At 35.8% G+C, this 12,879-nt stretch overlaps 2 long non-coding RNA genes across 2 annotated transcripts in view; both read right to left on the bottom strand.

Moving 5' to 3' along the window:
• LOC107092053 overlaps window positions 1–12,879 on the bottom strand; it is a 258,975-nt gene that overhangs the window by 18,942 nt on the left and 227,154 nt on the right. The window lies entirely within an intron of this gene.
• On the bottom strand, window positions 6,734–7,499 carry LOC107092054. The gene is made up of 3 exons (XR_001481559.1): window positions 7,372–7,499; window positions 6,970–7,287; window positions 6,734–6,863 (listed from the first exon to the last, which is right to left on the bottom strand). It is a non-coding gene; the product is annotated as an uncharacterized LOC107092054 (long non-coding RNA).

Genomic DNA, 12,879 nt, shown 5'->3' with positions numbered 1-12,879 from the left:
GATAAGATCCTTAGACCCCTTGTGTGACTATATCCTGGTGCGGTTGGCCCTGGGTTCCTCCTAATGCAGGACAAAGCTAGACTTCATGTGGCTAGAGTGTGTCAGCAGTTTCTCCAAGATAAAGGAATTGAAGCTATGGACTGGCCCACCCTTTTTTTTCCCCAGACCTGAACCAATGGAGCACATCTAGGACTTCATGTCTCGCTCCATCCACCAATGTCACGCTGAACAACAGACTGTCCAGAAGTTAGCAGATGTTATGGTCCAGGTCTGGGAGATCCCTCATGTGACCATCCGCCAACTCATCAGGAGCATGTCCAGGTGTTGCAGGGTGGTCATATGGGCATGTGGAGGAAACAAAAAAAAACTGAGCCTAATTTTGTCCATTTTAAGAAGATTACATTACAACAAAGTTGGAACTGTTTGTATTGTGTTGCCACCGTCAGCAACATTCCTTTAATAATCCTATTAACCATTCTCCGTTGTATCTGGTTGTATATGGGCTCGCTATCTGATATGTTACACTATTACTGACTTACATATTTTCTGCTTTGTTGGAGACTGTGTTGACAATGTAAAGTCACCTACCCCTCTAAGTTTACTGTTTTCATTGAGCATGGGGGACCTCTGCCAGTCCTTCTTCTCTAAAACTCTGTCTCCCTCAGAATACCTCAAATTGTAGCTCCTATGGTTAAGTTAGCCATTTCTCCTCTTTTACTGATGTCATGCTTGAACAAACTCTTCTTAGAGCATTGTGTTACAGAACTCAAAATGACTCAGCATAGAGTTAAGGTGTTGCTGATCAAAAATATTAAAGGATTCTTGCATCATCAAAGCATGTGGCCTGGCCAAGTGTCAAAAACAAGGTCAGAGCTGTATCATACTTCATTTGTCATCTCAGACTAGCATTTAACACAAACACAGGCTAATTTGCCGACATCACTGTTTTCTTCACCTTGTGGGTGTAGAAGAGTGCCAAATTTCCATCTCTAAAAATGTTGAACCAAACAGAAAGTACTTGAAAATTAGACTTTGTGGAAGAATACATGGGAAAGGACATAATCTCACAATTAGTTCTGTATTATACTAATGTTTATATAGTTCCAAATTGTAAACCCTTAATCTGAACATGACTGCTTCAGATCAGGGTCACTTAATAATAGCTGAAAACTGTTCCCCAAATATTAAGATAGGAAATATGAAGAAGTTTATTTAATGAAGGTGAAGTATACTCAGTGGGTACGATGGAGTCTACTTTGGACAGACTGGTGCTGAAGCCTCTAATCATGAAGAAAAGCAATACCTAACAAAATAAAACTAGATCAAATGTATAGTTCATAATTGTTTTAAAAGACCCGCCCGCTCCCCTTTTAAAAAAAAAAATGCTCATGCACAACCCTGTACTCGCTCCCGAGAGGGAACACATATTAAATGCATGCGAGAGCATGCACAAGCCCATTTCGGCTTGTGCACACTCTGTTGAAAAGTTACTGTTTGCATCGTTCATACAAGCTCACTTTCCAAAAGATGATTTGCAATTTTTCAGACTCAGACTGTCAGACTCACCACTGGTAAGTGAAAATGTGGACGAGCACGTAGGACGCCCTTATGAAAACATACTACCAGGATTATTGACAATTAGGAGGACCACTTATTTTGATGATCCACCTGGAACAAGAACATCTCCCACTAGACCTTTAAGCCTATATAAAATAAAATTCAACAGAACTCACAGAAATGTGCTCTGCAACTGCAAGACACTCCTGTGCCAGCTGAATGTGGAGCAAGGCTGCTTGCTTTAACTTGATGACCATCTATAGAAAACCTGATTTAATATCTATCTCAAAAATTTGAGTTCAGAAGTAGTGCAGATGTGGTTATATCCAATTTTAGTCTAAGGTACAGTATGTTCAAAAGGGTTTAATCTGGACTGCTAATGAACAAGTGTTAAACTCAATGCTTTATTTACCTTGGCAGAAAAAGGCACAAAAAAAATAACTTCCTCCTTTGAGGTTTTGCTTGCAGTATTTCCTGAAAAGTGCTTTCTAAAGTAAGAACATTAGAAACATGAGGCAGAGATAACATTAAAACAAACTAGCTCCCCTTGTGCCTTTAAAACAGGCCAGACTTATTTCTACACTGCTGTAAACGTTACAGAATGATCAGCAGGCTCTGAAATCAGCCTGGTAGTCACTCTTTAGTAGTTGTGGGTTTGGTGGTGCTGCACACATGCACTATAAAAATGGCATGTTGGTTTATGCTCTTTGGACAGACACTGGGCAGCTGTAACCAAGCATGGTTGATAGAGATCCGACTTGAATGAGACTCATCATTCTTCAAAGACCATTTTAAACTACTAAAACCAGGTTATAATCCACTGCATCTCTTCTACAGCAGTGGTTCCCAACCTTTTTAGACTTGTCTTCCCCTTTGGGCATTTTGTCTTACTATGAATCTCCCTCTCAGTCAAAAGTATTGATGATTGTCCAAAAAGTGGAATGTACAATAACTCAAATAAAGACTATTATACTTAATCTTTTAATTTGAACATTTCGTTTTTTATCATTTTATGCTTTTTATTTCAAATAAAAAAAAACAACAAGATTATGTTGATTGGAAGTTTGAAAGGAATAGAACATGTAGAAAATAAAATTGTGTTATAAACCTGTAATTATAAAACTGGAGCTCCTCTGAGTACCTCCCCTATAATCATAGTTAAACATGATGAATTGGGAACAAAATGCAGAAAAAAAATTATCGTCAGACTGATTTGATTAGTTTTACTTTGTTTTCATCATGACATGTGAGCTGCTTCGATGAGCTCTGACGGCTCAGTGTGAAAAACAATCTGCTCTCTACATCCAGTCTGTTCCTCTGCTTGGTTTAGATGTATGTCAAAGCTGAAGGTGACCTCAAACATTAAAAAAAATAAAAAACTTAAAAGTTTGTTTCATTTTTCAATTGCGTCCTAAGAAAGCAAAACGGATCCAAGCCCTATTTTATTACCTGATAAATAAAACATGTTCATGTACCCCTTGCAATGCACTGGCGGACCTCCAAGGGGCACGGGTTCTCCAGAAAAGAGAAATGGTAAGAAGTGAAAGCTAAAGCAGGCTATACAGGGAAGTGTCAGAAAGACTTACAGACTTTAACACAGACACATCTGTTCTGCTTGTTTTGCAAGTACAAGAACTTGCTTAAAACATGTTCCTTAAACTAACCGACACTAAGCCCTCAACAGTTTGTTAGTTATTTATTTTGTTACTAATTTATCAAGAAAACATGCTCATATTGTATAGCGTTTTTCTAAGTGACAGTTTTTCTCCATATTTTTATTTTACAAGGAACATCTTAACAGTCACAGCTGGTCAATTTACAGCACTTTTTCAAATGAAAGATATGTAAAAGATCTGAGACTGTTGACTCAAAGTGTAATGAGATTAAAGAGGATGAGACCCATCCTCTACTCAGCATAATTTATACTTCACTGCAGTTTTGCAGTAAAATAAATCCATATGTACCAGAATAAATAACTGCAGGGATGTTCTTACACACCTAAACAACCCATAAATTACATCAGTAATAAAACCTCTTACAGATTAGACACTGTATTGGGATAGCCATGTTGTTGATTTATGACTTCCTTATATTTACATTTTAATGCATCTGCTTTGATAAACAAAAACAACAAAAAATGTGATTTAGGGTCTTCTTCTTGACGTTGAAGAAAGGTTTCCTTAGCTCAGAGTTGACCATAAACGGAATTCAGCCTCTCTATATACTCTTTTCTATGCCTTTTGTTCCTCCACTGATCTGTAGCAGTTTTTGGTTGATGTGGGAGGATGTGGGGATCCTGCAGCATAGACACAGAGTCCCAGTTAGTGATTGTTGAACAAAAAGAACAGAAGCATGAAGCAAGCGGAAGATTACAGTGATCAAAAGATTAATTTAACTGATGATATATGACTGGATTATACGTGAGAGATGATTGTACAAAAAAAATATATTGTTTGTGGTCTGAAGTCATTGTGTCACACAGGAGAGAGAAGTGGCAAAGCACATCTCTATACACATCTGTATTGGTAAAAAGTGAGAAACAATGGCCAGATGAGGAAGGAGGTAAAGTAAAATGTAGAGTAAAGTGTAAAGTAAAGTAAAGTAAAGTTAAAAAGAAGCTGGAATAATACTTCAATACTCAAACGAACATGACAGAAATATGCAAAAAACATATCAACGAATCTGACCTTTCCTTCTGACTGATCCTGAGACCGGTTCTGGACTGGTTTCTGATGTTCGTTGCTGGTTCTACGTCTTCTGCAGAATTGTAACAATAACCTTCAATTAAATTTCTTGTTGCTACTTTGCTTACGAAACTAACCAGAAACAGTAAAGCTTGACAGTTTTCACAATAATCTTGTTTTAAAAGGAGATACAAACACACGTCCTCCTGTTCGGTTTTAGGTTTTAGTAAGATGCATAAATCATTCAACCACAAAGTTCTGCACAGGTCCTTTAAACCTGGTCTCTTTTTGTTCTTGAATTTTTTTTTAAGTAATCAGTCACACATTTATGGCTTTAAAATCAGTCTTCCAGTTGTTTCTCTTTGAAGTATGTGTCGTTTAATGGCTACTCCTCTACCAAGTCTAGATCTTTACACGGGGTGCCTCAAGGCTCGATCTTTGGCCCTTTATCATTCTAAATTTACATCAATGATTTAATTTTATCTTGTAAACACCTACTTCCTTTATGATTTGCTGATGACACTATCCTTATAGCAACTCATAATGACTTTAACAAACTCTTAATTGACGGTGTGAATGACGATTTATCTTCTATTTCCAAATTAAATAAACTAGTTCTTATTGTGAAGAAATGAATCTTTATTAATTTTTGCAACATTAATATGTCTTAGACCAAAGACTAGATAAATTGATTATATTTAATATGCAGTTATACCGGCATATAAATTAAATATAACTTCACTCAAGTTAAAACTTCAAGTTAAAATTCCTTAGGTGTTTTGGTTGATGAAAGACTTGATTGGACAAATCATATAGACCTTGTTAGCAGAAGAACAACACAGTTGTTATCGTGAAAAGTCTATCCATTTATTCATTCCACTGCTCATTTAACCTTATATTATATATTTCTATTTTCTTATATAACCTGCTGCAACATTGTTTGCACAGCCATATATCCCACATATCTCAAGAAACGGAGTGTTATTCAGAAAAGGTTTTTAAGATGTGTAGGTATTCTCTATAATCGATTCATAAACTGAATAACCCTCAGGCTTGCTTGTTTATCTAAAATGTGTTAACAGGAACCAAGATCTCAGTGTCTTTACTTTGTTCTTTACTTTTACTTATAATTTAAACGCTTACCATACTAGACACAGTGATTATCTCAATTTATATTTACCATTTTCCCACCATCAGTATAACACATTCTATTGAGGTACTATGATTTGAAATGAATTGTCTCCTTAAATAAAGTCCATACTTTTCAATGCAGTCTGCAAGAAACGGCTAAAAATACATTTTATCTACATGTATATTATGTTCTTCATGTCTTATGTCCTTATTTTGTCTGTATAATTTACTTTGTTTGATTGTTTTATTCTCTGATTGCTTTGCTATTTATCTCACTGTTCTTTTTGCTCTTCTTTGTTAATGCACTTATCTATCTCCTTTTGTTGTTTTTCTCATTCGATGTTCATGTTTCAAAGAAAGAAACATATCTTGCTTTAACTACTGGTAGGGGTGGAACACATGTACAAGCGATCAACTTCATTTCGTCCATGCATCATTATTTGCAATGGTATGAGCAAAATAAATAAATCAAAAGATAGAATAGATTTTTTCCCCCCATGAACTACATGCATGATCATATTTAATAAATTCAGAAATACACGATGAGGTACGGCTCTTTGATTTAACATAAATAACATTTCAGCATGTATTAAATGTGCTTTTCATTAAGTCCATAGTATAGTTTTCATATTAGAGATAATCATTATGCAACTGTAAAATTCTAAGAGTTTGAAATTAATCACTTTTAGTAAAGTAAATATATTGACAAACTTATTGATAAACATTTTCTGATGTTGATAATTACGACAGTACGCAATCCCAACCCATAAAACCTGTTTTCTAAACAAAATATATGCTAAAACTGTTAAAATATATAAATGCAGAAATATATAACCTTTACAATTTTTGTGTTAAACAAAAGTTAAGTTAAACAAAACATGAACAAAAGTAAATAAATCAACAAATAATATAGAAACTAAAGAATTAATCTAATTAAAGATAACAGGTAACATAAAGTAAAATGTGTCCATAACTGTTCTTAATCCATTTTGTGGCTTTCTAAATTTTAGTGTCTTGATGGTTACATTTTTGTATCTTTTATCAATAAATCTTAATTATCAATTTATTTTAGTTTATTGCAAGACAACAGGCAACCATCATATACTTTTTGAGTATTTTTTTACCTCTGTAATGACCATTATCTGAGGTATCTATGTTTATCATTGTAACTACATCATTCATGTAAATCATTTTAACCTAAACCTAACTAATTCAGAAACTTGTAGGTGAGATCAGCAGAATTTGTTTGTTATAACTCCTAAAATCACATAATAACAAAGAAACATGATAACATGACTGAACATTATAATCAGCTGCCCCAGTACTTGTTGCAGCTTTGAAGCAGAGCAAAAAGAAATTCATGTTTACTAAAAATCTGGAGTCAAATAGATATAACTCACCTAGAGAGGCAGACAGCTAATGCAGTGCAACATAAAAGCAACCCCAGGGCAGGTGGTAGTGTGAATGTAACATACTGTGAGAAACTGATTTCTGGAAATAAACAAACAATAAACAAAGATCATCAACACAGCAAAGAGATTAAACTTTGCCCATCACAGTATGTATTGCAGAAGTGTTCAGTTACTGATCTACGTACCACTTAGGTTCTCCAGTACTGTTAAGTTCCATGTTATACTGTTAATGCCTTTTTGGTTAGTTATGCTGCATGTATAAAGTCCGGCATCATTGTGCTGAACACTAATAATATTAAGAGTAGACGGCATGTTTGTTTCTATTCTCAGTCTGTTAGAGGAGAAATTTGAAAATGTTTGATTAAAGGAGATTGAGTAAATAAAATAAGGTCTGTCTTTGGTCCATAGGATAAACGTTGTGTCTAAGTTGGATATGTTGCAGATGAATAAAACTGAATCTCCTCTTGATACCAGAACATCTCTGTGATCTGTTATGGCAGGCACTGAAATGGAAGAAAACAAATAAACAAATTACAGAACATTTTAGTTTAAACATCATGCATCACAAACATGATTCTGCTCTGTACCTGCAAAGACACAGCCCGTATTGAGGAGCTGAATGAAGAGCAGAGCAGCTTGTTTCAGGCTGAACATGATGACCATCGGACAGTGAGAGACAGGCTGGAACATTGCTGTCTGCTTTAAACGTTGCTGCAGAGGAGGTGCTGAGAAAAGGAAGTGGTTAGTTGCTGTTTGGCTGAATTTACATCTAAGCAGCACTCATCACCTGATTGGGTTTGAGGAAAATTCATGTTTGAGTCACGTGCACAGTTGTTCAAATCAGATAACCTTTACTGAAACTCAGCCCCACAATTTAGTTACATTTTGCTGAAAAGAGGTTCACTTGTAATTAAACTGTTAATCAGATGTTTTCCTCTGCAAACATGGCATGGGGGGCTTTTGAGCTGCTTAGCTTGCTTTGTATCTTGTTACACTGTGTTACAGCCAACATAAGGTGAAAATGGTGGTCTGGGAGATGTTCTTGTGAAACTTGGTTTCTTCCTTTAGATAACTTGGAAAACCTGAACCTCTGTTACATTTTTCATTCAAGAACTGAGACTTTTTAAACTATTTTTTACAGCTTTAAGTCTTTCAGTTCTCGAACCTGATTTTGTTAAGTTTTTTTTTTATTTTATTTTTTACCTCTGATACATTCATTTCACTCAAGGTTAGACTTCCTGTTAAAACCGTTAAACTATTGTATCTTTGGCATGAACATGTAATGAAGAGTCTGTTAAGAATAAATGGATAAAATGAAATATGTGGAATGTAGAGTATTTCTACCTAATATGGCAGATGTAGCTTGTCTTCAGCATGGTTTATACAGTTAAACCAGTTAATAATCTTGCACAAGTGTTCTTGGGTTAGTATTTTTGTCTTTGTTTTATTTCTTATATGGTAACTGGTTAGGAGAAAAAAAAAATCTTTCACCCTGCAGTGTAGAGTTATTGCTGCAGGAAGTTCTTTGAGCATTAAATGCCAGGTTAATGGGTTTAAGTTCTACACTTGACATTGGTGCATTCTGTCTTAGTTGTAAATTGGAAATCCAACTTGCTGTTATTTATGAGTGGGCATGGTGGGTTTCATGTCAAGATGAATGTCTCCATGGATCATCCATCTACATTTCCATTTGTTGGTACAAATAAGAGACGGTTACATTTGTGTGAAGTGATATATTGTTTGATTATCTCAGATTCCTTATAGCTTGTTGCTTGTTGGGGAATTGCACCATTTTCTAAACCGAAATAGATGTTCTAATAATGTGTTTGATCATTTTGATGTTTGAGTTTAGAGACTTTTTGTCATATTTATGGTTCTGTTTGTTTTGGTTTAAGACTTTTTGTTCACCCTGTCACTATTCAGCCACCAGCAGTTATTCTACCAGCTCAGTCAGTGTCCGGCCACCACCCCATTTTAGATTATCTCCAATTCAGGTGTAGAAGCAGAGACGCGTCTAAAAGCTGCAGGAAACCAGACCTCGAGGTCAGGAGTTAAGGAACTCTAGCATAACATGACCTCAAACATGCTGTTCAAGTGGTGCACACATGTAAGAGGATGGTTTGATACTGAAAAGTGCTAACAAATATTCTGTATCGTCAATCAATGTTACTCCTGTTAATTAATCATCTACACTTTGTAATAAGCTGACCTTAGTTTCTTCATCTGTTCTTTAAGTAGGGATCTTTAAAAAACAAACAATGAAGGAGATGGTATTTAAGAAGTCAGATTAAATAAAGATAAAGATGCTCTAAGGTCAGTCTCATCAACCTTATATCTTTTGTATTATTGTATTGATGTTATTTTGCACTGAATTGTGGCTAAATATCTCTATACCATCTAATACCAAAGCTCTAATACCATAGTTTTTCTGAACAAAGAGTGATACTATATACCAGAGGTCCCAGATTAGCGGACCACGGTCCAGATCTGGACCCACCTGCTGTCCAATCCGGACCCAACCTGATTTAAAACATTTATAAATTACAGCACTGACGACAGTGCCTAACTTTACTTGTGCCGCTTCTCCTGTTAATTTGGTAAAGCCCTCCAGAGCTTCCAGGATCCGGCTAAACGTGATACTAATTATCCAATGAGCTGTGTCAGTCTGGGTTGCTGCTGCTGCCACTTTTAGACACAGCAGGCAAACCTTTGGCAAGCCGGGCGATGCAAAAGAAGGAGAAGATGATGAGAAAAAGAGAACAGAGAAAGTGTGGACTGCTGGAAGAACTGCAGTGAACTGGTGAAAGAAAAGTGAAATGGCGTTCTCAAAGATGACCCTGCACATTTTGAGTATGTTTGGCTCAACCTACTGCTGTGAAGCAGGATTCTCCACCATGAACAGAATCAAAAATAAATATCGATCCAGGCTCACGAATCAGCACCTTGATATAAGCTTGAGAATAACTTTGTCACCATTCAAACCCAGGTTTAAAAACCTTGCAGGGCAGCCTAAAGCCCACTGCTCTCATTAAGCCATAAAAATGAAAAAAATATAACAAACAGTCAGTTCAGGTGTTATAAAAGATGTGAATCAAGAAATTGTCTATACACCAAACTGTACGATTGTTGTTCTCTACTTCTAAAAACACTTTAGCTTTTAAAATGGAAAAATATTTTTTTATTTAAAAATTCAATGTATAACATAGAAGCATAAAAACCTAATTTTATTTCAGTGTTAATTTCTGTATAAGGTAACAGATTAGAATTAAAAATGTCTCTGGACCTTTACTGGTTGATGATTTTCCTTATTCGGACCCTGCTGATTTTTTTATTGGTCACGCCTGCTCAGAGATGGCAAAAGTACTCACTTTCCGTACTTGAGTAAAAGTACAGATACTTGTGTTAAAAAATACTCTGGTAAAAGTGGAAGTNTAGATTATCTCCAATTCAGGTGTAGAAGCAGAGACGCGTCTAAAAGCTGCAGGAAACCAGACCTCGAGGTCAGGAGTTAAGGAACTCTAGCATAACATGACCTCAAACATGCTGTTCAAGTGGTGCACACATGTAAGAGGATGGTTTGATACTGAAAAGTGCTAACAAATATTCTGTATCGTCAATCAATGTTACTCCTGTTAATTAATCATCTACACTTTGTAATAAGCTGACCTTAGTTTCTTCATCTGTTCTTTAAGTAGGGATCTTTAAAAAACAAACAATGAAGGAGATGGTATACAAGAAGTCAGATTAAATAAAGATAAAGATGCTCTAAGGTCAGTCTCATCAACCTTATATCTTTTGTATTATTGTATTGATGTTATTTTGCACTGAATTGTGGCTAAATATCTCTATACCATCTAATACCAAAGCTCTAATACCATAGTTTTTCTGAACAAAGAGTGATAGTGTATACCAGAGGTCACGGATTAGCGGACCACGGTCCGGATCCAGACCCATCTGCTGGCTAATCAGGACCCAACCTGATTTAAAACATTTATAAATTACAGCATGTTCTCCAACGACAGTGTCTAACTTCACTTGCGCCGCTTCTCCTGTTAATTTGGTAAAGCCGTCCGTAGCCTCCGGCACCAGGCTAAACGTGATACAAATTAGCCATTGAGCTGTGTCAGTCTGGGTCACTGCGGCGAGCCACTTTTAGAAACAGCAGGCAAACCGTTGGCAAGCTGGGCGATGGAAAAGAAGGAGAAGATGATGAGAAAAAGAAAGCAGAGAAAGTGTGGACTGCTGGAAGAACTGCAGTGAATCGGTGAAAGAAAAGTGCAATGGCGTTTTCAAAGATGACCCTGCACATTATGTATGCAGTATGTTTGGCTCAACCTACTGCTGTGAAGCAGGATTCTCCACCATGGACAGAATCAAAAATAAATATCGGTCCAGGCTCACGAATGAGCACCTTTATATGTGCTTTGAGAATGACTTCGTCACCAGTCAAACCCTTGCAGGGCAGCCTAAAACCCACTGCTCTCATTAAGCCATAAAAATGTAAGAAATACCACAGTCAGTTCAGGTGTTATAAAATATGTGAATCAGGAAATTGTCTATACACCAAACTGAACAATTGTAGTTCTCTACTTCTAAAAACACTTTAGCTTTTAAAATAGAAAAATATTTTTTTATTTAAAAATTTAATGTGTAACATAGAAGCATAAAAAATTGATTTTATTTCAGTGTTAAATTATGTTTAAAGTAACAGATTATATTGAAAAATGTCTCTGGACCTTTACTGGTTGATGATTTTCCTGTTTCGGACCCTGATGATTTTTTTTATTGGTCACCCCTGCTACAGTATATACAGTATCTGCCCTACCGTGAATAATAGTGGCTTTTATCTAATATACTTCTCATTTCCTTTATTCTTACCCACAGACATGATTTAAAACCAAAGGAGGACCACAGAAAATGTCAGGGTAAGAAACGGAAAAAGAAGCTCCACCATATTGCATGGGCTTGAAACAAAGGTCACATATTAACCTGTTTACTTCAGAGGCCTCACTTTCCATTGCTAAACTTTGACATAGGAATCTTTGGTTCTTTAGAGATAACTGTTGGTTGCAGTAGTCCCCAACAATAAAGTTTCCTCATGAAAAAACAAAGTGCAAAACACTTAAAATAGCATCTCACAAAAAGTGAGTTAAACATATCTATTTTATTTCCCAGTTTTAATTTTCTTTATATTAGTTAGAGACTGTTAGACTTCTGCAGAGAAAAATAACACAAGAATTGACTTTGACCGAAGACATTCAAGTGGTATGACACTAGGTTATGAGTCCTCACCCTGCTAGAAGTGTAACCCTCACCCTAGTTTACAGTTTAAAGTGTTGGGTTGGTGCATTTTCTGAAACAAATTACATATTGCATGTAGTTCTGAAAGTTCAATATCCATGCCATCAGAAACGATTGCCCTCTTCTAAAGTTTCCCTGCCTTCCCCGCATGACTTATTGCACATCTGAAAAATATCCCTTTCTTTACAAAGGACCACATTTTTAGAGGTTTTCCCCATAAATGTCTTTTTATTGATATTTATGGTTGCTGTCATATTCTCACAAATGAATTCACCTTCTTATTTGAGTCCCATCACCTGAAGAATGCTTGTGTTCTGCTGAATTTAATTTTATTAATGAGTTACATCACCTTAAATAACTAATATATAACTATATTAGTCACAGTGTGATCAAGTACTACCTTTTTTTTTTTTTTTTTTTTTTTTACAATTGGTGATGGTGACAAAAGTCGTTGAGGGTTGTTTGTCTCTGTCAAATGGAAACTTTTTTTTTTTCCAATGTGTGACCCTAAGTGTGTTGATCACGGCAAAGCTCACCCAGTTCTCTGCAGATGTCTGATGTAATATATGTGTTTGAATTATGCCCCCCTCAAAGGCTTTTTTCATTTTTCTTCTGTCTATTTTTATTGTTGAAAGAAGCATTTTCATGAATAAGGTATTGCTTATAAGCATTCGGGAGATTATGAAGGTAAGGTAAGAAAAATATGAAGAAAGCATTGGGTCACACCTATAAAGATGCAAATCATCTTATTTGTTTCCATGATGGCAGAAAAAATAACTAACTTGCAGCATTTA

Source organism: Cyprinodon variegatus, unplaced genomic scaffold (genome assembly GCF_000732505.1).
Source record: "Cyprinodon variegatus isolate N-32 unplaced genomic scaffold, C_variegatus-1.0 Scaffold364, whole genome shotgun sequence".
Lineage (NCBI taxonomy): Eukaryota > Metazoa > Chordata > Actinopteri > Cyprinodontiformes > Cyprinodontidae > Cyprinodon > Cyprinodon variegatus.
The sequence above is the reverse complement of the archived record's forward strand: the minus strand, read 5'-3'. Positions and strand labels throughout refer to the sequence as shown.